This window comes from Cryptomeria japonica, chromosome 3, assembly GCF_030272615.1.
Source record: "Cryptomeria japonica chromosome 3, Sugi_1.0, whole genome shotgun sequence".
In the NCBI taxonomy this organism is placed as follows: domain Eukaryota; kingdom Viridiplantae; phylum Streptophyta; class Pinopsida; order Cupressales; family Cupressaceae; genus Cryptomeria; species Cryptomeria japonica.
Window position 1 is genome coordinate 640,871,070 of NC_081407.1, and position 21,058 is coordinate 640,892,127.

The following is a 21,058-nucleotide window of genomic DNA, read 5'->3' on the forward strand; positions in this document are numbered from 1 at the left end:
CACCTGTTCCTTCAAAATTTTGATGACATCCTCCAGGTGTTTTAGGTCGCCTTTAATCAAGTCTTTCTACTATTCTCCATCTCCTTGTGCTACTTCCCAGAATCAGACATGTTGATCAACTTGTTGATCTTAACTTCCAACTCCCTCTATTTTCCTTGCATGCTGGTAATGTTTTCCACCACCCACTTTTGAAAGTTGAAGAATTCAAGGGTGCAATTGCAGGTGGTATTCAGAATGGTTTCCGCAGAATCCTTGCCTTGTTCCGTCTCCTCCTCATTAGGGTTTTCACCTTCCTTAGGCTTCAAAGCCTCTTTCTCAATTTTTGAGCCAACAATATTATGTTGACATTTCTTAGAATTGCCCCCTTCCTCTCCTTCCCCATACTCCTCCTCCTTATTGATCTCCTTTTTAGAAATTTCTTCATTATTTTTTCCTTCTTCCTCACAAAGCACATCCGTTTCTTCTTGCACATTAATCTTCCTTTTTTTATGGGAAGGGGTTTTGGTCTCCTCAATCGAACCAGAGTCTATGCTTTTCTCAGAAGTCTAAGAATTAAGAATAAAAGGGTCATCCTTTGTTGCCCTAGTCTTTTTCTTCATATATTCATAAATCAATAGGATGAGACCCTGGTGCGCAAGAGGGTAGGAGCTGGGTTTTTTAATGTGGTCGGTCAAACTCTCATTAAGAGAAGAAGCAAGATATAAGGGCAAAGAAATTTTCACCCCATGGCGGAAGTGGTTCAAGATGGCAAAGTAATAATTGTAAACTTTCGTAAACCTACCATCCACAGTTAAATATTCCACTAATGCCCTAAGAATTTTTTGCCAGAAAGGTTTTACCTATTGGGAGGTGAAGTAAGAGATATTATCCTTCTTCTCTAGGTTGCTCTTCTCATCCTCCATCTTAAGGAATTTTTTGAAGGCCTCATCAATGTACTTTCTATCCCTATAGAATTTGGTCCCCTCCATCTTGAGCCCCATTACCTCTGAGATCAGGCTTTCATCAATGTGCCAGATTTCCCCAAACAGGGTAGCCCTGTTATTGCTCCAACTTTTTGCGAACCCCTGAGAAACAGAGCTTCTACTACCATGGAGCTTCTCCATGTAATCCGTGAACCCGTTTTGATGGAGCCTTCTCCACACCTTCCTTTCGCTCTTCCAGTGCTCACAACTGAACAGTTCATTCCTGTTAAGGCTACCTCCCATTCTGCTTTTCAGGTCACAATCACCTCTGTTACAGCTCTCAGCCCGCAAGTAAAACTCTGTGTTTCTGGTTTCTCCTTGAAAAGATACTTTCACAATTTTGAAATTGTCTTTCATGTTCATATGAACTTGGCTATTATTACAATTACCTCTCGCACACATGTGTTCTTGGTAATGATGCCTAGAAGCACTCATCGACTAGCAGCTCATCCGCCTCCATACTCTATCATTGGTACTCATTCCCTAGAATTCAATCATAATATTTGCTGGCTCCATCAAGGCGATCAAAAAATAATTGTTCCTTAATCTCCCACTTAATGTGATCTTCCCCTATATATTTGATCCCCTTTTCCAAATTAACCCCTTCATTAGCAAGGATATCCGCTACCTTGTTACCCTCTCTAAAAGTATGGGTTAAAATAATGCTAACATAGTTATTAAGGATAGTCTTAGCATTTTTAATAATATTAGCAATATTCCAAGAGACTGAACTAACCCCTTTGAGGGCTTGTATAATATTTAAGGAATCCCCTTCAAGCCAGATTTTTTTAAATTTGAATTCCTGGGCTAATTGGAGGCTCTTAAGCATGGCCATAGCTTTAGCCACATGGTTGTTTTGGATTCCAAAAGGGGAAGCAAAAGCAGCAATACAACTTCCTTGAGCATTTTTGATAACTCCACCTCCACCAGCCTTTCCAGGGTTCCCTTTGGCAACCCCATCAAAATTAACCTTTATCCAGTCATAATCAGGGAACCTCCAAACAATGTTTTCTCTCTTCTTCTTGTTACCCACTCTGTAGACCTTATCAATCAGGTTCCATTCAGTAATAATGCCTTTTTCCATATCATTCAAATTTATAATAGCCCATTGATGATTATTCTTGTGAGGGATGTTCATGTTCTCCTTTATAGCCCTGCATATTTTTTCAAAGACAACCTGAGTATTACACTTTTCTTCCCTAAATATCCTATTATTCCTTTCTTTCCAAATGCCCCAGCATATCATGGGGAGGGTCAGGGACCACAAGTTTTTAATAATTTGGCATTTGGTAGGAAAATTACATTGCCATATTATATCCTTAATGCTTTTGATCATGACCCAATTAATTTTCCATTTTTCCCATATTTTACACTAGATTTCCCAAGTGCAGGAGCAATGAAAAAATAGGTGATCAACTGATTCCTCCTCCTTCTGACAGAGCTCACATCTGTTAGGGAAATTGAAGCCCCTTCAAATTAAATTATCAATAGTAAGGATACTATTATAGGAAGCAAGCCAAAAGAACATGTTGACTTTTGGGATCAAGATGTTGTTCCAAACTTTATTCCAGAAAGGATTGCGGATTTGAGAAAAAGTGTTTTTATAAGTAGAAGAAACTGTGAATTCACCTTTAGGGTCACTTTTCCAGAGGAAAACATCATCATAGTTGTTGTTAGGGGAAAAGGATAGCAACTCTTTCTAAATAGAGGAAAGACCAGGATGGATGTCCTCAAGATTGACCCATTTATTCTCCTTCTAATAGTCACAAACCATTAGCCCAAACCTCCTTTTACATTCTTCAATGACTTGATTGTTGTTTTGATCAAATAGGGCTTCATTCTTCATCCAGGGGTCTTCCCAAAACCTTATTCTGTCACCTTTTCCAAGGACCCATCCAGCTCTAGCTTTTGCAACTTTTATGGCTTTGGTTACACTATTCCAGATGAAAGATCCAGTTGGGATATCTTCATCATTAAGGATCCCTTGGATAGTCTAATTCTTAATGTATTTATCAAACCAAATTTGGCTCCAGTCTTTCTTAATGTCAAAAGCTCTCCATAATTGCTTGGCAAGAAGAGCTTTATTAAAAGTTTTAATAATTTTAATCCCCAACCCTCCTTTGTTCTTTGGTCTACACACCTTGTCCCAAGAAATCAAAGGTATTCTCTTCTTTTCTTCAACTCCTGACCATAAGAATCTCTTCTAAATTCTTTCCATAGTTTCAACAATTTTTGCTGGAATACCAAACAGACTGAGGGCATAAATAGGGAGATTTTGAAGAGTAGCTTGGAGGAGCTGCATTTTCCCAGCTTGAGATAACATTGAACCTTTCCATCCTACAAGTCTCTTATTAATTTTATCAATGATCATATTCCAAAAAGAGTTTGGGGGAGCCATCCCTAAAGGAAGACCCAGGTAGGTAGAAGGCAGCAAGTCCACTTTACAACCAATTATATTGGCTATTCTCTGTTGTCTTATGACTGGAGTATTGAGAAAGTACATGGCTGATTTGTCCTAGTTAACCAGTTGACCAGTTGCCAAAGAAGAGGAGTTGAGAGCAGTTTTGAAGGCTTCAGCCTCCTTGACTGAAGAATATCCCATGATGATAGTATCATCAACAAACTGTTGATGAGTGCAAAACACATTGGTAGAAGAAGGTTGAAGACCTTTGATAATTTTGCTTTGTTTCAATTTATGAATCATTCTACTCATAATTTTAGCCAAAATGGTAAAAAGGATAGGTGATATGGGGTCTCCTTGTCTTAGCCCTCTAGAGTTTTTAAAAAAAATTGTAGGAGATCCATTAACCAAAATAGAGAACATATGTTGAAACTTGGCAAAAAATTATGTTTGAGACATATCCAAAAAATGTTTCGGATGTGGATCATGGATTTTACTACTAATCCTCCTTCTTACAACATCTCTTTTATTTGGAGAGACCCTTGTGTTATTCTTCCAAAAATCTTCAATTAGGGATCTCAAGGCTTCAACAATTGCTTTATCTTTCTGTGGTAATCTATTGGAAAATGCCCATAAATCATTGTTATATGGATCCTCTACAATTTGTCGCCTTCCCATAGCTCTCATTAGAGTTTGTATACTTATCTTCAATTGTTTACTTGTGTTTCTAATGAGGCGAGCTTTCTTAGTTTGAATGCTTACAATTGTTGATGTAATGACACGTTGTGTGGAATTACTATCTTTTGTGTGTGAGTTAGAACCAATAGTATCACATGCATTCATCATATTCTTCACAATAGATTTGTCGCTTGATTCAATCAATGTGCTTAGCCCAAGATTCTTCATTATGGACCTAAATTTCAGATTTCTCATCATTTCAATAAATAGTTGACATCTTCCCCTCATTTAAAGCTCAAAAAATATTTTCCATATCTGGTTAGCATGTCTTTGACAAGTATGCTTCGGAATCTTGTCAACCACTAGTTTTAAAATATTAGAATTAATATCAATCAAATACTTAGGATTTCTATGCAAAATTCTAGGAGGTTTTCTCAAACTTTGAGTTACCTCAAGATTAGGAATGTCAACAACATTAGGGATAGGTGGCATACCTTCAACCGGAGATGAAAATGATGACATGCCTTGAAATTGAGGTGTACAAGATGGTGTAGCTCCAATACTTGATGTCAATCATGAAATACTTGCAACGTCAAATGTCATAGAGGGAGTGCATTCAATATGAGATGTTGTAGACACCAATGGTGTGCCAATAAGAGATGGTGTGCCTTCAACTTGAGATGTAAGAGATGGGGTGCCTTCAACTTGAATTGTGGTAGACATGCTTTCAACCTCGAGATTCAATTGTCTCATTGCACGAAGGTTTTGCATCCATTGCCATTGTGTGGCCAATTCTGTCTCTCTCTTAGCTTGAATGGATATCTCATGTTCCTCTTCAATTGGCACCTCTTCTTCTATGGTATTCAATTTCCTTGCTTCATGAAGTTGCTTCATTCCTTCTCTTTTTTTTGCATTCTTAGCTTCACGCTCATCCGATGTTACATTTTTTTGTCATTTCCTCGACATGATGATGATTTCTACATGTACATGTACATAAAAGAGAATAAAGTTAATTCATAAAGAGATTTCAAGAGGCGTAAGGGGCAGTCCTAATGCATCTATGACTGTCCTAATTATGTTAGGATAGTTCTAATGCATCTATGGTTGTCCTAATTATGAATATGTTAAAATGGATATATGAAATTGAAATTACTTCATGTATTCCTTTTTAAAATTATTTCATAAGATCTTAAAAAGGTATGAAATTGCAAATTTTGTTTTAAACCACTAAACAAATAATTTTCTTATGCAACTTCCTTCAAATGCATTGTTAAATATAATGTAAATCTAATAGGATTATAATCAATTTTGACAAAATACTTTTATTCTAACATTTAAACAAAATAAAAATAAGTATTTTATTTCTAAAAACAAAAAAATATTACCTCAATTATTCAAATTTGATAAAAAAAACTATGTTCTTCCTCTTCGACATTGCCAAATGCAAAAAAAGGTGGTGGAGAGCTAATGGAATGTATAAAATAACCTTGCATAAAATGTCAACACCATGAAAAAAGCATTTTCTTGTCTGATCATGCACAAAAAGAAGACAAAATGAGAGAATGTGGGCTTGGATCACGAGTCGAGGGTCCCATATAACCGTTTTCTAGTGCAGCTCATTTGGCTAGCGCCAAATGACTTCCATTGAATTTTTTAAACCTTTGATAAATTTATACTCTATATACTCTATACCCTATATTTTGATAGCCACAACCATAAAAATTAAACCATTTAAAACCTTTAACAAATACCCTAGATTGTATGACCCAATATGCTAAATCCTCAACCCTATACAATAACCATAGACCCTATAACCCAATATGATAAACCATATGAGGTAAGGATGGAGGGTGAGATATGGAGGGAGGGGGGGAATAAAGGGGGTGCAACACTTATAGAAGGAGGGATACAAGAACAAAGAGAGAAAATGGGGGATTGCAGGAGAGTTAGAGATAGGGGTAAGGAGGGAATGGAGATACCTATAAAAGGGAAGGAATGAGGAAGAAAGCAAGGGAGATACCTAGAGAGAGGAGAGAGTGAGGAAGAAAGTGAGGGAAAAACCTAGAGAGGGAAGGGTGTGAGTAAAAAAGTGAGGTCGACAGATTTGGGTGTAAAGGACATAGAGGGGAGAGGGGTTTAAGGACGGTGGGGGGATATAGAGGTAAACATTCAAAGGGACTAAGAGACTTGGTGATAAAGGGAATATAAGGTCCAAGGGAGTTGAGAGGTATAGAGGGGAGAGATAGGTGTTGAGGTTTAAGGAGGGTGGAGGGGATAGAGAGGTAAACATGAATGGAATGAGAGACTTGGTAATAAAGGACATAGAGGGAAAGGGAGGTAAAAGTCCATAAGGAGGATGAGGGGGATACAAAGGTAAACATGAAGGGAATGATATACTTGGGCATAAAGGAAATAGAGGGGAAGGGATACCTAAGAGGCTTAGAGGAGAGAGAGAGAGAGAGAGAGAGAGAGAGAGAGAGAGAGAGAGAGAGAGAGAGAGAGAGAGAGAGAGAGAGAGAGAGAGAGAGAGAGAGAGAGAGGTGGGATAAAGGAATTGTAGAGGGGAAGGGAGGTGAGAGGCACAAAGGGGAGAGAGATATGAGATGGGGGTTTAAGAAAGGTTGGGGGTGATAGAGAGGTAAGCATGAAGAAAGTGTGGAAGAGACCTAGAGAGAGGAGGGAGTGAGGAATAAATTGAGGGAAAGAGGTGAGAGAGGGAATTAGATGGGTGTAAGGATGGAGAGGGAGATAGCTCGAGGGATAGGGGAATAAGGGAATTATGAGAGCTATAGAGGGGAGGGACAAAGAAGAGTGTGCATCTATAAGAATGAAGATCTTGAGAAGAGGTAAGGGGAGAGAGAGAATATGAGATCTAGTTCATAGAGAGAGATGGAGCTATGAGGGAAGGGAGATAAATAAGGGAGAGGTGAGATGGGGGTTTGTGGAGGGTGGGGGGTGGGGGGATAGAGATGTAAAAAAGGAGGAAAATATATATTTATGGATGAAGAACATAGACAAGAAGAGAGGTGAGAGGCATAGATGAGAGATTAAGGAGAATGAGGGGGACACAGAGGTAAATATGAAGGGAATAAGATACTTGGGGATAAATAACATAAAGGGGAAGGGAGGTGAGAGGATAGAGGGGAGAGAGACGTGGGAGACTTGGGGATAAAGGACATAGAGGGGAAGGGAGGTGGGAGGCCTAGAGGGGAGGGAGAGGAGAGATGGGGGTTTAAGGAGGGTGGGGGTGATAGAGAGGTAAACATGAATGGAATGAGATACCTAGGGATAAAGGACATAGAGGGGAAGGGAGGTGAGAAGCTCTAAGGGGAGAGAGAGGTGAGATGGGGGTTTAAGGAGGGTGGGGTGGATAGAGAGGTAAACATGAAGAAAGTGGGGGAGAGACTAAGGGAAAGAGATGAGAGAGGGAATGAGATGGGTGTAAGGATGGAGAGACAGATACAGAGGGATAGGGGAATAAGGGAATTGTGAGAGCTAGAGAGGGGAGGGACAAAGAAGAGTAGGGATATAATAATGAAGAGAGATAAGAGGTAAGGGGAGAGAGAATAAGAGATCTAGTTCATAGAGAGATATGGAACTACGAGTGAAGGGAGATAAAGATGAGTAATGGGATATCTATCTCATAGAGGAGGGTAATGGGACATGGATGGATATGGATACCTCGAGAGCTCAATGTGAGATGGATAGAGGTGGATACCTTGACAGGTGGAGAGCGAGGAGAGAGAGGCCATAATTGAGAGAGGGGAGTGAGATATAAAATGAGAGACAAAGGAACAAAGAGAAAGAGGGAAGGAGGGGTAGATGGTGATTTTTTGAGATACTTAGAGATGGTAAAGGTAGATATAGGTGAGGGGGAGAGTTCACAAAGAAAGAAAGAGGGTCAAGTACTTGTAGGGTGAGAATTGGAGAGGGAGAGAGAAATATATAGAAGGGAAATAGAGGTGATTTACGTAGAGCCTAAGGAGGGATTGATAAGAGACATAATAGGTATAGATAGATATAAAAGGAGAGAGAGATAGATAATGGGACATTGTTTCAACTAAAAATTGTTTCTATGTACACATTTGGAGCTCTCCTTATTTGGTGCGTGCCAAATGTGGAATATGGATCACATTTGGCACTCTCCCTATTTGGTGCGTGCCAAATGTGGAATATGGACCACATTTGGTGCATGCCAAATGGGAAAACCCATTGATCACATTTGGCGCATGCCAAATAGGGAGGGCGCCATATTTGGCATGCACCAAATGGCTCGCTTTGGGAAACACCAAACCTATTGGTTGGATTTGCCTTGGGCATCCAATCCAAAGGTTTGGATGACCATTTCAGGCTAGAGACATGTTTTTATCATAACATTAAAAATTTTGACATATTTTTGGTTGTGCTCTCCATCAGGCTTGCACATGTTTCAATGAAGTTAAGAAAAATACCATGGTAAACTTGAGCTCCCTCTTAGTTATCCAACAATGTAATTTATTTCAAATTTTGATTTCATTGTCTTTCATCTATAATTTCTTTTGTCAGTGTGTCTGTTTTTTGTCAAAAACCAACATGCACTATTTTGGGTATAGACTTTTACACGTTCATCTGATTTTGAAAAAACTTACATTTTTAGAAACTAGACTCCATTTTACACAATTCAAAAAAAAGGTTTTGATTTTCGATTAGTTTTCAATGATTTTAGGGGGGAGCACGCTCAAATTTATGTTTTTAAGGATGTGTCCACTTCCGAAATTAGTAAAAAATCATATACTCATTAAAATATTAGCTGAAAAATCTGGCATAAACTAAAAGGTGTTAGTTAATTTCTCACCTAAGTGATTTTAAAAATTCAAAAGAAAAAGTTAACATTTTAGGGGGGCCACAACAGACGCTATGTTATGTTTTTTGCATAAAAATAGGACCACTTTTTGTGGACCCCTTTTTGAAGCCCTTAATCTCCACCATTTTCCAAATAAATTAGTAGTTTAGAAAGTAGACTCGAAGTACTCTGACTCTTGTTCTTGTTGCATCTTCAAATTTGGAGTGTAGTTATGTTCAATTTGTCATTGAAGTTCAGACTTTGCTGATTTCAAAAAAAAAAAAAAAAGTGGCATCTTAAACCCCATTTTGGTACCATAGCTTGGTGCATATACCCTACCAACTTTCCTAAAAGGAAACCAACCTCAAGAGATTAATAACCCCAAGGTTCCTTTGTGTTAGGTCATGACAATGTTGGATAATTCAGTGCCTTATTTAGTTATACCTATTATATAAGGGGCTACTATTTTCAAATAAATAAGTAGTTAAATGCACCAAGAGATAAAAAAAAATTGTGTATGAAGAAGATGCTCAGATCATTTATTGCACAAAATCAAGTACTTTCAACACTATAGTAGTAATAAGACAACTTGCAAACATGAAATATCTGATTTATAATAGCAAGTTGTTATAAATTCCACTCCTAAACTAGTCATATCAAAAAATAAAGAACAAAAGATGAGGATTTAGAGAGGAAATAAAATTAAAATAGTTAATATTAACTTTGCATTCAATTCACTATCTTTAATCTTGGAAGATCTACTGAAATTTAATTAACCTACAATGCCATGACTAGTATTCCACACAATCATAAGCATCATAGATGCAAGACCCCAAGGATATTTGTGAAAATGACAAAGTAATTGTGTAAAACTATTATATTACATGTGCAAGTATTACACAAACTTTTACAACTTCACCATAAAGGATGTAAGCATTAATACTTTATTGAATTCCATCAAATAATTCAAATTTCAAAAATAGCAAATACAAATCCTTCACCATCCAAGGTGAAGAACCAACAAGTTATGGACATGTGATAGAATTTCAATAGACATGAAGACTAAAAGTTATCATTATCCTTGTATTTATTCTCTAATAATTTCTACCCTAGATTTCTCAGTTCAAAATGAATACCGAACCTCATGTTAAAGAAGTGATCTTACACTTGTTCCTTGATTAACTCAACCTAATCTCAAATTTAGATCAACCTTTTCAGTGTGACCCCTAATTCAACTTCAAGTTACAATAGAACAAAGTGAGTCCTACTAAACTTTCCTTTAAATAAATTATGACTCAAAGTCCAAGTCACATTTTTTATTTTTCTCCATATGCAATTGCAGTTCCTCATCCATTGAGAAAACGTTAACTTTGTAAGCATTTGGCATTATAACAAACAATGGGAGATTGTTGGCATTTCAATAAGGATATTGAGAAGGTTGTTGATGATTATGGATATAACTGATTAAGGATGTTTACTGTCTTGATATTATTATTTTGTCATTGATGTCAAGAAATTGATTTTCTAATTCAGTATGATGTTGCCATATCTTGAGAAGTATGATTTGAAGAGTATAAAGATGTTGGTAAAAGACACAAGAAAGATTATGATGAATAAGAGGATGAGTAAGGTCTTCAATGGGCAACTATTACTGAGTCAGACAATGATGAGATCATGATGTTTAGATTGTTTTAAACATCATACATATGTTGTAAATTGTAAGGTTAATACTATACTATGCTATCAAGCAAAGAACCTAGTCAGTAAACCCTAAGGTTATCACTATTGGTTAATGAAGGCAGAATGTCTACCGAGTAAAGTTTAGTATTTACCGAGTTGTAACCAAGTTGTAACCGAGTTGTAACTGAGTTGTAACTGAGTTGTAACCGAGTTGTAACCGAGTTGTAACAGAATGCATTAAATGGTTACATGCATTATTTAATGAAGGAAGCTGATGAGCTGGAACTGATTAAATGATTAGTATGCCGTAAATATAGTTTGTTAAGAATCTATGGCAATGGAAGATCGACGGGAAGATCTGCAGTTCAGATTGAACCGCAATACCCTAGCACAAGTTCCAAGAAATATATGCAAGTTCCAAGGTGAGGTAAAACATTTTCAAATCGAAAGATACATTGAACCTAGACAAGTTTGAAGATCTAATGGCTATGATTGATCATGGGAAATGTGATCAAGGAGATTAAGCGGTTAGCTAATTGTTTATAAATAGGGAATTGTTGATAAACAATGTATGTGGGCAAATGTATGCATAGGGATGCTACATAGTGATTATCGAGCATAGAAGCTTGAAGACTTGTTTGAATAACAGAGTATAGAAGCCCAGCAGATGGACAAGATTAGTTCTATGTCTAGATTGTATTGAACAAATAAGAATCTAGTTTAGCATTTTAGATGTGAAGTTGCAGATAGATTTTTATTACTGTTATTTTGTGAAAGTGACAGAAAATCTCTTAACCGAGTGGCCTTAACAGTCTTATTTGTAAAACCCTCTAGCAAGGTGACATTCTGATTGAGTGTTTGAAATCCTTTAACAAGGTCACTTCTAACAAGGTAAAGATCCTAACAGATCTGAGGGAAATCCCTTAACCGGGTCACATCTAGCAATGTGTTTGTAATCTTTAACAGGATTTGCTTTTAACTGAGCATACTCTAGAAGAGTATATTTCTTAGTGCGTCCAAAATCCCATAGTGGTTTTTCCCTATTTGGGTTTCCACATTAAATCTGGTGTTATGAGGTTTATGATGTTTATATGCTTTTGAGTTTCTATGTTTAGCAGTTTTGGTTATATTACTGAAGTATATGTTACCAAGGTTGAATCTGATGTTTTTATGGAAGATTAAGTTTGTATGATTCACCCCCCCCTCTCATCGTGTTGGCTATTGGATATGTACTTATATTAAGTATTAGAACTATCAATTGGTATCAGAGCTTTGGACTCCGGAAGAAAAGTTTAAAGGCAATTGAGTTAAAGATCCAAAGATGTACAAGAGGGATGCACCGAAGCTGAACAAGTCAAGTTTCTCTACATGGTAGAAAAGGATGAAGCTACACCTATCAGGAGTTGGAGAATATACTATATACTATTTGGAGAATGATTTCATCACATTGAGAACCTATCCATTGACAATGGAAGAGATAAAGGCAAAGCAAGAACATATCCAAGCAATGACTAAAATATCATCTGCATTGACCGACTTAGAGTTTAATGACCTAGAAGGCTGCAATGATGCAAAGGCAATGTGGAATAAGCTCATATAAGTATATGGAGGAGATGAATATGTTCAAAGAGCAAAAGTAGATATTCTAAGAGGACAACTTGAATCCATGAGGATTAATGAAGGTGAGAACATAACTCAGTACAGTATAAGACTAAAGGAGATTGTCAATCAAATCAAAGGAGCAGGTGGAACTATTGAAGAAAAGGATATAACAAGTAAGTTGTTAAGAACCCTTCTACCAGCTTATGCAATCTGAGTCTCTGCAATCAATGAATTAAGGTTTGTACCTATTATGTCAGTTTCTTTAGATTCTACCATTGGTAAGCTACATGCATTTGAGTTAAGTAACTTTGATAACAGTGGATCTTCGGTAAATAAAGTTGAATCTGCATTTAGTTCTTTTCATCTTGATGAATCTAATGATTACAATGAAAGAAAGTATAAGTACTCTGAAGGAGATCACAGTGGAGCAAGTGAAAGATTTCATAGGAACATGGAAGAAGTACAAAAATTGTATGAGGAAATTAGAAAACAAGAAGAGTTTGAAGCACTATTAGCCAAAAGGTTACCGAGAGGCAAAGGTAAGTATAAAGGAAAACTACCTTTGAAATGTTTCAATTGTGATAAAATAGGACATATGGCTTCTAACTATCCTAACAAAGATTCTACTGAAAAGAGAGATTACTGAGATGACAGACAGAAAGATAATCATTACAGAGGACACCGAGACTTCAGAAGAACAGATAGAAAGACATGCTTAATAGCTGATGAGGAATCCAACGATGATAAATCAGATGAAACTGATACAAAGGAAGTAGTTTATGTGGCTATCAAAGATGGATCAGATGAAGAAAGGTATGAAGAAAAATCCCTAATATCTCACATAAATACTAATGAATTCTTGGATCATAGATAGTGGATGCTCACATCATATGACAGGAGATAAACACAAGTTTGTTATATTAGAAGATTATGATGGAGGCTATGTTAGATTTGGTAATGATGCACCATGTCCGGTGAAAGGTAAAGGATCTATAACACTTCTTGACAATGCAAGATGCAATGATGTTTATTAGGTTGAAGGTTTGAAATACAATTTGTTGAGTGTAGCACAGCTAAACAACACAGGTTACCGAATAGGATTTCAGAAAGGAATTGTCAAAGTTCATGACAAGAATGGAAATTTAGCTGCTACCCAGACACAAACAAAAGGTAACACATTTCACCTTGACTCAACTCAGAGAAAGTGTTTGTATGCAAAGATAGATGATACCTAGTTATGGCATAAAAGGTTTTGTCATGTAAATTTTGATAATCTGATCAAAATAAGTAAGAAGCACCAAGTAAGAGGTCTATCGAGTCTTGAAAAACCTCAGAATGCTATGTGCCGAGGATGCCAGATGGGTAAGATGACAAGATCAAGCTTTACAAGTAAGTCTTACACTTCTAAGGGAATTTTAGATCTTGTGCACACTGATCTTTGTGGTCCTATGAAAGTTCAAAGTTATTATGGTGATAAATATTTCATATTATTTGTGGATGACTATTCAAGGATGATGTCAATAATGTTTTTAAAAGAAAAATCAGAAGCTTTTCAAATTTTTAAATGGTACAAGGCAAGAGTTGAAAATGAAACAGGAAGACAACTAAAATGTCTTAGATCAGATAGAGGAGGAGAGTTCACATCTGATGAATTCAACTTATTCTGCAATGATCATGGTATTAAAAGACAAGTCTCTGCATTGAGAACTCCACAGTAGAATGGAATAGCTGGGAGAAGAAACAGATCTATTGTGGATTGTGCTAGAATACTGATGATTGAAAAGAAAGTGCCACAAACATTTTGGAGAGAAGCAATAAGCACATCAGTTTACACCCTGAACCAAGTACAATTGAAGAAAGGTACTTTGAAGACACCATATGAAATCTGGTATGATAAGAAACCTAATGTAAGTTATTTTAAAATCTTTTGAAGTAGATGCTATGTTCACAAAGATGATTGAAATGGCAAGTTTGATCAGAAGAGTGAAGAAGGAACATTTCTAGGTTATTCTTCTAGAAGCAAAGCATTTAAATGTCTGATCAAATCATCTAACAAAATAGTAGAAAGTGCAAATGTGAAAATTGATGAATTTGCAGAAAGAAATGATGAAGGAAATTCCAAGGAACCAGAAGACTATGATGAATTTGTCTATGTTCAACCGACAAGTCTTACCGAGAAGACTATTGAAGAAAATGAAGAGAATATCCAGTTACCGAGTGATGAAGAAGATCATACAGAGCCTACCGAGCCTGTATTAGCCAAGTATGTCAGAAGACATCATGCACCAGGTCAGATTATAGCAGATAAGGATGATCCAGTGATGACAAGGAACAAATTGAGATAGAACACATGTTTGATATCTAAATTTGAACCGAGAATAGTGAAAGAGGCATTTAACAGTGAAGAGTGGATAAATGCTATGATAGAAGAGATCAAATCAAGAAGAATGACTCATGGACACTAATCCCAAGACCGAAGGACAAAAATGTAATCGGTACAAAGTAGATTTTTAGAAACAAGCTAAATGAAAAAGGAGAGGTCATTCGAAACAAAGCAAGACTAGTTTGCAAAGGTTATGCTCAAGAAGAAGGAATTGATTATGGTGAAACTTTTGCACCTGTTGCTAGACTTGAAGGAGTAAGAACATTGTTGGCATATGCTGCTTTCAAAAATTTCAAGATATATCAAATGGATGTCAAATCTGCATTTCTGAATGGGATATTAGAAGAAGAAGTTTTTATTAAACAACTTGAAGGATTTGTTGAAGACAATAATAAAGATCAGGTATGTAAATTGAACAAAGCTTTATATGGTTTGAAACAAGCACCTAGAGTATGGTATGAAAGATTGCACTCTTATTTGATTAAGATTGGTTTTATAAGGACAAGTGAGAACAACAATATGTACATGAAGAATGATGAAAATGGAATACTGATCTCAACCATATTTGTTGATGATATTATATTTTGTGGAAATGACTCTTTATGCAAGAACTTTGGAAATGAAATGAGAAAAGAATTTGAGATGTCATTAATCAGTGAGATAAAGTATTTTATAGGTTTACAGATACTGCAAATAAAAAATGAGATTTTCATTACTCAATCCAAGTACATAAAGGAAATCTTGAAGAAATTTGGAATGGAGGATTCAAAACTAGTAAGTACTCCTATGACTACCAACTGTAAATTATCAAAGAATGATGAATCTGCATCTATTGATGAGACACTTTACCGATCTATGATTGGAAAACTACAATATGTTGTTCACAACAGACCAGACATAGCACATGCAGTAGGTATAGTTGCAAGATTCTTTGCAGATCCTAAGGAAACACACATGATAGCAATCAAAAGAATTTTTAGATACTTGAAAGGCACTAAAGATTATGGCTTAGTATATCAGAAAGGAAATGATTTTGATTTAAAAGTTTATACTGATGCTAATTGGGCAGGCAACATTGATGACAGAAAAAACACGAGTTGAGGAGCTTTCTTTTTAGGAGAAAGACTAGTGAGTTGGCTTAGCAAGAAACAAGGATGTGTTTCACAGTCAACAACAGAAGCTGAATACGTTGCTGTAGCATTAAATTGTACCAACATTGCATGGATCAAACAACTGTCAGAAAGTATAAATGAGAAAGTTACCAAGCCAGTAACTATATTCTGTGACAATACTAGTGCCATTAACATTTCAAAAAATCCTATTATGCACTCTAAGACAAAGCACATCTCTATCAAATATCATTATCTTAGAGAAGAAGTTCAAGAGAAGAAAGTGGTGTTGGAGTATGTTAGCACAAAGGAACAACTAGCAAATATCTTCACCAAACCACTACCAAGGGACACTTTTGAATATCTCAAAAGTAAGTTAGGGGTCCTACCCCTATCTTCTACTCACTGACTGAGTTCAGTGAAAGCATCAATCCGATGACTCTATCGAATATCTTTTAGGAGTTGATGATAATTTACACACTTTAGGATGTTTTCTAAAGGTGCATAGGAAATATTACAGAAAATATTACAAGAAATATTATAGGAAAAAATATAGGATACCATACAGGGAATAGGAATTGAAGACAAAATGCTTTGACCAAGACTGAATTGACACATTATAGCAAGAATTCACTTCATACAGGAAGAAATTATGTTTTAGTTCTTTACTTTTTGGCATTGTTGTCAAAGGGGGAGAAAACTGAGAAAGGGGAGATTGAAAATAGGAGAAGTTTAATGTATGGGGGAGAAATTTGTTGACAGCAAGAGAGCATTTCAGCATTTCAGAATCACAGCAATCCGAATCTTTTTAAGGTCAAATCAATTAGTTTTACCATCAATGCCAAAGGGGGAGATTGTAAGCATTTGGCATTATAACAAACAATGGGAGATTGTTGGCATTTCAATAAGGATATTGAGAAGGTTGTTGATGATTATGGATATAACTGATTAAGGATGTTTACTGTCTTGATATTATTATTTTGTCATTGATGTCAAGAAATTGATTTTCTAATTCAGTATGATGTTGCCATATCTTGAGAAGTATGATTTGAAGAGTATAAAGATGTCGGTAAAAGACACAAGAAAGATTATGATGAATAAGAGGATGAGTAAGGTATTCAATGGGCAACCATTACCAAGTCAGACAATGATGAGATCATGATGTTTAGATTATTTTAAACATCATACATATGTTGTAAATTGTAAGGTTAATACTATACTATGTTATCAAGTAAAGAACCTAGTCGGTAAACCCTAAGGAACCTAGTCGGTAAACCCTAAGGTTATCGCTATCAGTTAATGAAGGCGGAATGTCTACCGAGTAAAGTTTAGTATTTACCAAGTTGTAACCAAGTTGTAACCGAGTTGTAACCGAGCTATAACAGAATGCATTAAATGGTTACATGCATTATTTAATGAAGGAAGCTGATGAGCTGGAACTGATTAAATGATTGGTATGCCGTAAATATAGTTTGTTAAGAATCTATGGCAATGGAAGATCGACAGGAAGATCTACAGTTCAGATTGAACCGCAATACCCTAGCACAAGTTCCAAGAAATATATGCAAGTTCCAAGGCGAGGTAAAATGTTTTCAGATCGAAAGATGCATTGAACTTGGACAAGTTTGAAGATCTAATGGCTATGATTGATCATGGGAAATGTGATCAAGGAGATTAAGTGGTTAGCTAATTGTTTATAAATAGGGAACTGTTGATAAACAATGTATGCGAGCAAATGTATGTGGGCAAATGTATGCTATATAGTGATTATCGAGCATAGAAGCTTGAAGACTTGTTTGAATAACAGAGTATAGAAGCCCAACAGATGGACAAGATTAGTTCTATGTCTAGATTGTATTGAACAAATAAGAATCTAGTTTAGCATTTTAGATGTGAAGTTGCAGATAGATTTTTATTACTGTTATTTTGTGAAAGTGACAGAAAATCTCTTAACCGAGTGGCCTTAACAGTCTTATTTGTAAAACCCTCTAGCAAGGTGACATTCTGATTGAGTGTTTGAAATCCTTTAACAAGGTCACTTCTAACAAGGTGAAGATCCTAACAGATCTGAGGGAAATCCCTTAACCGAGTCACATCTAGTAATGTGTTTGTAATCTTTAACAGGATTTGCTTTTAGCCGAGCATACTCTAGAAGAGTATATTTCTTAGTGGGTCCGAAATCCCACAGTGGTTTTTCCCTATTGGGGTTTCCATGTTAAATCTAGTGTTATGAGGTTTATGATGTTTATATGCTTTTGAGTTTATATGTTTAGCAGTTTTGGTTATATTACTGAAGTATATGTTACCGAGGTTGAATCTGATGTTTTTATGGAAGATTGAGTTTGTATGATTCACCCCCCCCCCCCCTCATCTTGTTGCCTATTGGATATGTACTTATATTAAGTATCAGAACTATCAAACTTGTTGTAGAAGATTCATGCATCCAAGTGCAATACACCATCCTTGTGTCTCATCATACCTCCAAAGTGTTTACAATATCCCATACCTTATGGCTCTTAGATGTACTCTAAGGGTCCCAAGAAGATCCTCACCCTTTTAGTTTCATTGGAATCAAGGATTTATTCCTGCAAACACATTGCCAAAGCAACCCAAAATAAAAGTCACACATTGATTTTCTAAAACCCTTAATTTTTTTAAAAATATTTGAATCTAATGAGAATTGTTGAGTCTTTCATTATGTTTCATGGTATCAAACAAGATTCATAATAACACTTTCTTCTCCAAATCATGGATTTTAAAATGAAAAAAGGAATGAAAGAAACTTGTAAGTCGATATATCAAATGAAGCAAAGTTGTATCTCTCTGAACAAGAATCCTCATGAAAATAATGCTAATACCATAATGAACAAATAATAACTAAATTGAATTAATAAAATTAAATGAATTCATCCAAGCATCAAAATCAATTTGAAATTGTAGACTTAAAAATATCTCTAATCAAATCAAGGGGGTCCCCATTTTGTTGATGCAAAGTATGAATGTGTTTGAAAGGACACAACAAATGCCAACTAAAATAAAATAAATTATTCATAGCATTTCAAGGTGGAAGACCAATCAAAGAAATAAAATATTAGCCTAATCAATCACAACAAAAGGGTGAGTGGTAAAACAAACTAAGAGAAATAATGATTAAAGTAAAAGATCCATTACTTCTAAAATCCAAGTGTGTGCATATGATTCTTTTTACCTTTGTCAAGAACTTATCGTTAATTAACTTGATTAGGCTATATTCTTCATGAAACTAAGAATGATCCAAATCCATTTTTTATTCCCTTCTACACCTTAGCAAGAGGTAATACTATTATGTATCAGTTGACAATTGGTTATGTTGAACACATGAGAGGACTAAAAGGGAGTAGTGAATTAGTCTAGAACCTCAAAATAGATAATTATAAACAAAACCAACTTACATATAAGTAACAAATCCATCATCAACACATGAACACCAGATTTATGTGGAAAACCTAAATAGGAAAAAAATACGATAAGAATATAACTCACAATATGAATATGAATGATTACAAAATTTTAAGCTCACTACCAAGGAAAAACAACACCTAATGGACTTGCAAAGCTAAGGCACACTGCCTTAGGGAAAGATACAAGGAGTTGCACAACTGCGACTCACTATATTAGGGAAAGATACAAGTTGTTGTCAAAGGACTCACTGTCAATCAACAACAAAGGAAATAGTAGAAATGAAACTAAGAAGGATCTCTTGAACATGTAATTATCCCTGAACAACAAGATCAAGCAACCAACATCATGGCAAACATCTCTGATAATCACCACTATCACAAACACATTGTCTTACTAAATATATCACCTTCAAAGCTCTGACTTTTGCACTTCTACAATCTCAAATTTGCTTCCATATCATTTGCATACTCTTCTCATCAATTCACAAACAATCCATCTAGACACACTCAATTCATACATCCACACTTCTTAAATATGAGATAGATCATCAAAAACCTAATTGAGGGTCTGCCAAAAATAGAATAAGCATTATTATTAAAAATAAATAGTCCACTCCAAGAGAAAAAGGGAACCAAAACATATCACAATACATCCTTCCAAGATGAATCCAATGATCTACACACACTAATACATTCTCCAAAGATGTTACCAAAGGTAACGTGTAGACATAGCAATCAGTCGCCCAAAGAACATCTGTTGATATGAAATACCTCACACATATCTTCACACACCATGGTGAGACCCATAAAAACTTCTTAATACATCCTCCAATGCATTACCAAACCAAAAGAATATGACCCAATCAATGTAACTCAATTAGACACGCCGAATCATAACAGAATTGAATATCCCAAATATGAATCAACAAGTCTCTCTTGCGGAACAAATAAACCACTAGAGAAGCACATTGAGAATATTACATGAGCCATAAAATCATGTCCACTAAACCACAACACAATTTGCAACATATTCGGAGGCCATCGAAGATTTTTCAGACCATTTTGACAGACACACTTATTTCCAGAGAACAAAATAACCATCTGAATCACAATACCACAACCAACACCAAAACTACCAAACTCAATCTGTAACACAAACCACAACTGCAACAACTAGGAGCATATCTAAACTAGAATCCATCAGGATAACTGGGTTCGACATCAATGACAACCATACAAGCTCATACTTTCAACACCTTATTTTTTTCTTTGGTTTATCTTTTTAATGTTTTGATATTCCTTTATATTTATCTTCTAACTCATACTATGCCTAGTCAAGGTTGTCATGAGCATTTTATATTTTGGTGTGTTTTGAATGGTATAGATTGGGGCTAGGTCTGTTGTTTTTATATGTCATTTTTTTAAGGTTGTTCTTTCATTTGACGCACCAAAGCAAGTACCTTGTGATGTGTAGGAAACTCCTTATGACTATTTATTGTCTAATCACAAACCCACCAAGAGCATTGAATATTTTACGAGTGCTAGAGTATCCTCTTATTTATTGTTTTCTTGTGAGTCAATCTATGTATTGGATACATTATTACCTTAATGCTATATATCTTTGTGCATAAAATTCATCACTATATTAAATAAAGGTTGATAAAATCAAATTCAACATAACTAATCATTATATAAATTCATCATCATTTCATCCATATCCATATTTCTTGCATCCATTTTTTAATTTTTTCTCATTTTTTCCCATTATTTTTCAGAGTCCATCTATTTTTTTTTCCACATCTCTTCTTTCAAGAGCTCAGCCATATAGTTTTCACATGGATAACCTCTTGAGAAGACAACATTAATCACTCCACTTTTTAAATTGCATTACTTTTCCTACTCAAATAGGCTATATCATCATTTTCTTCATCTTTTATAATTTTTTATTCTTAGCTATTTTTTCTTTTCTTTGATATAATTC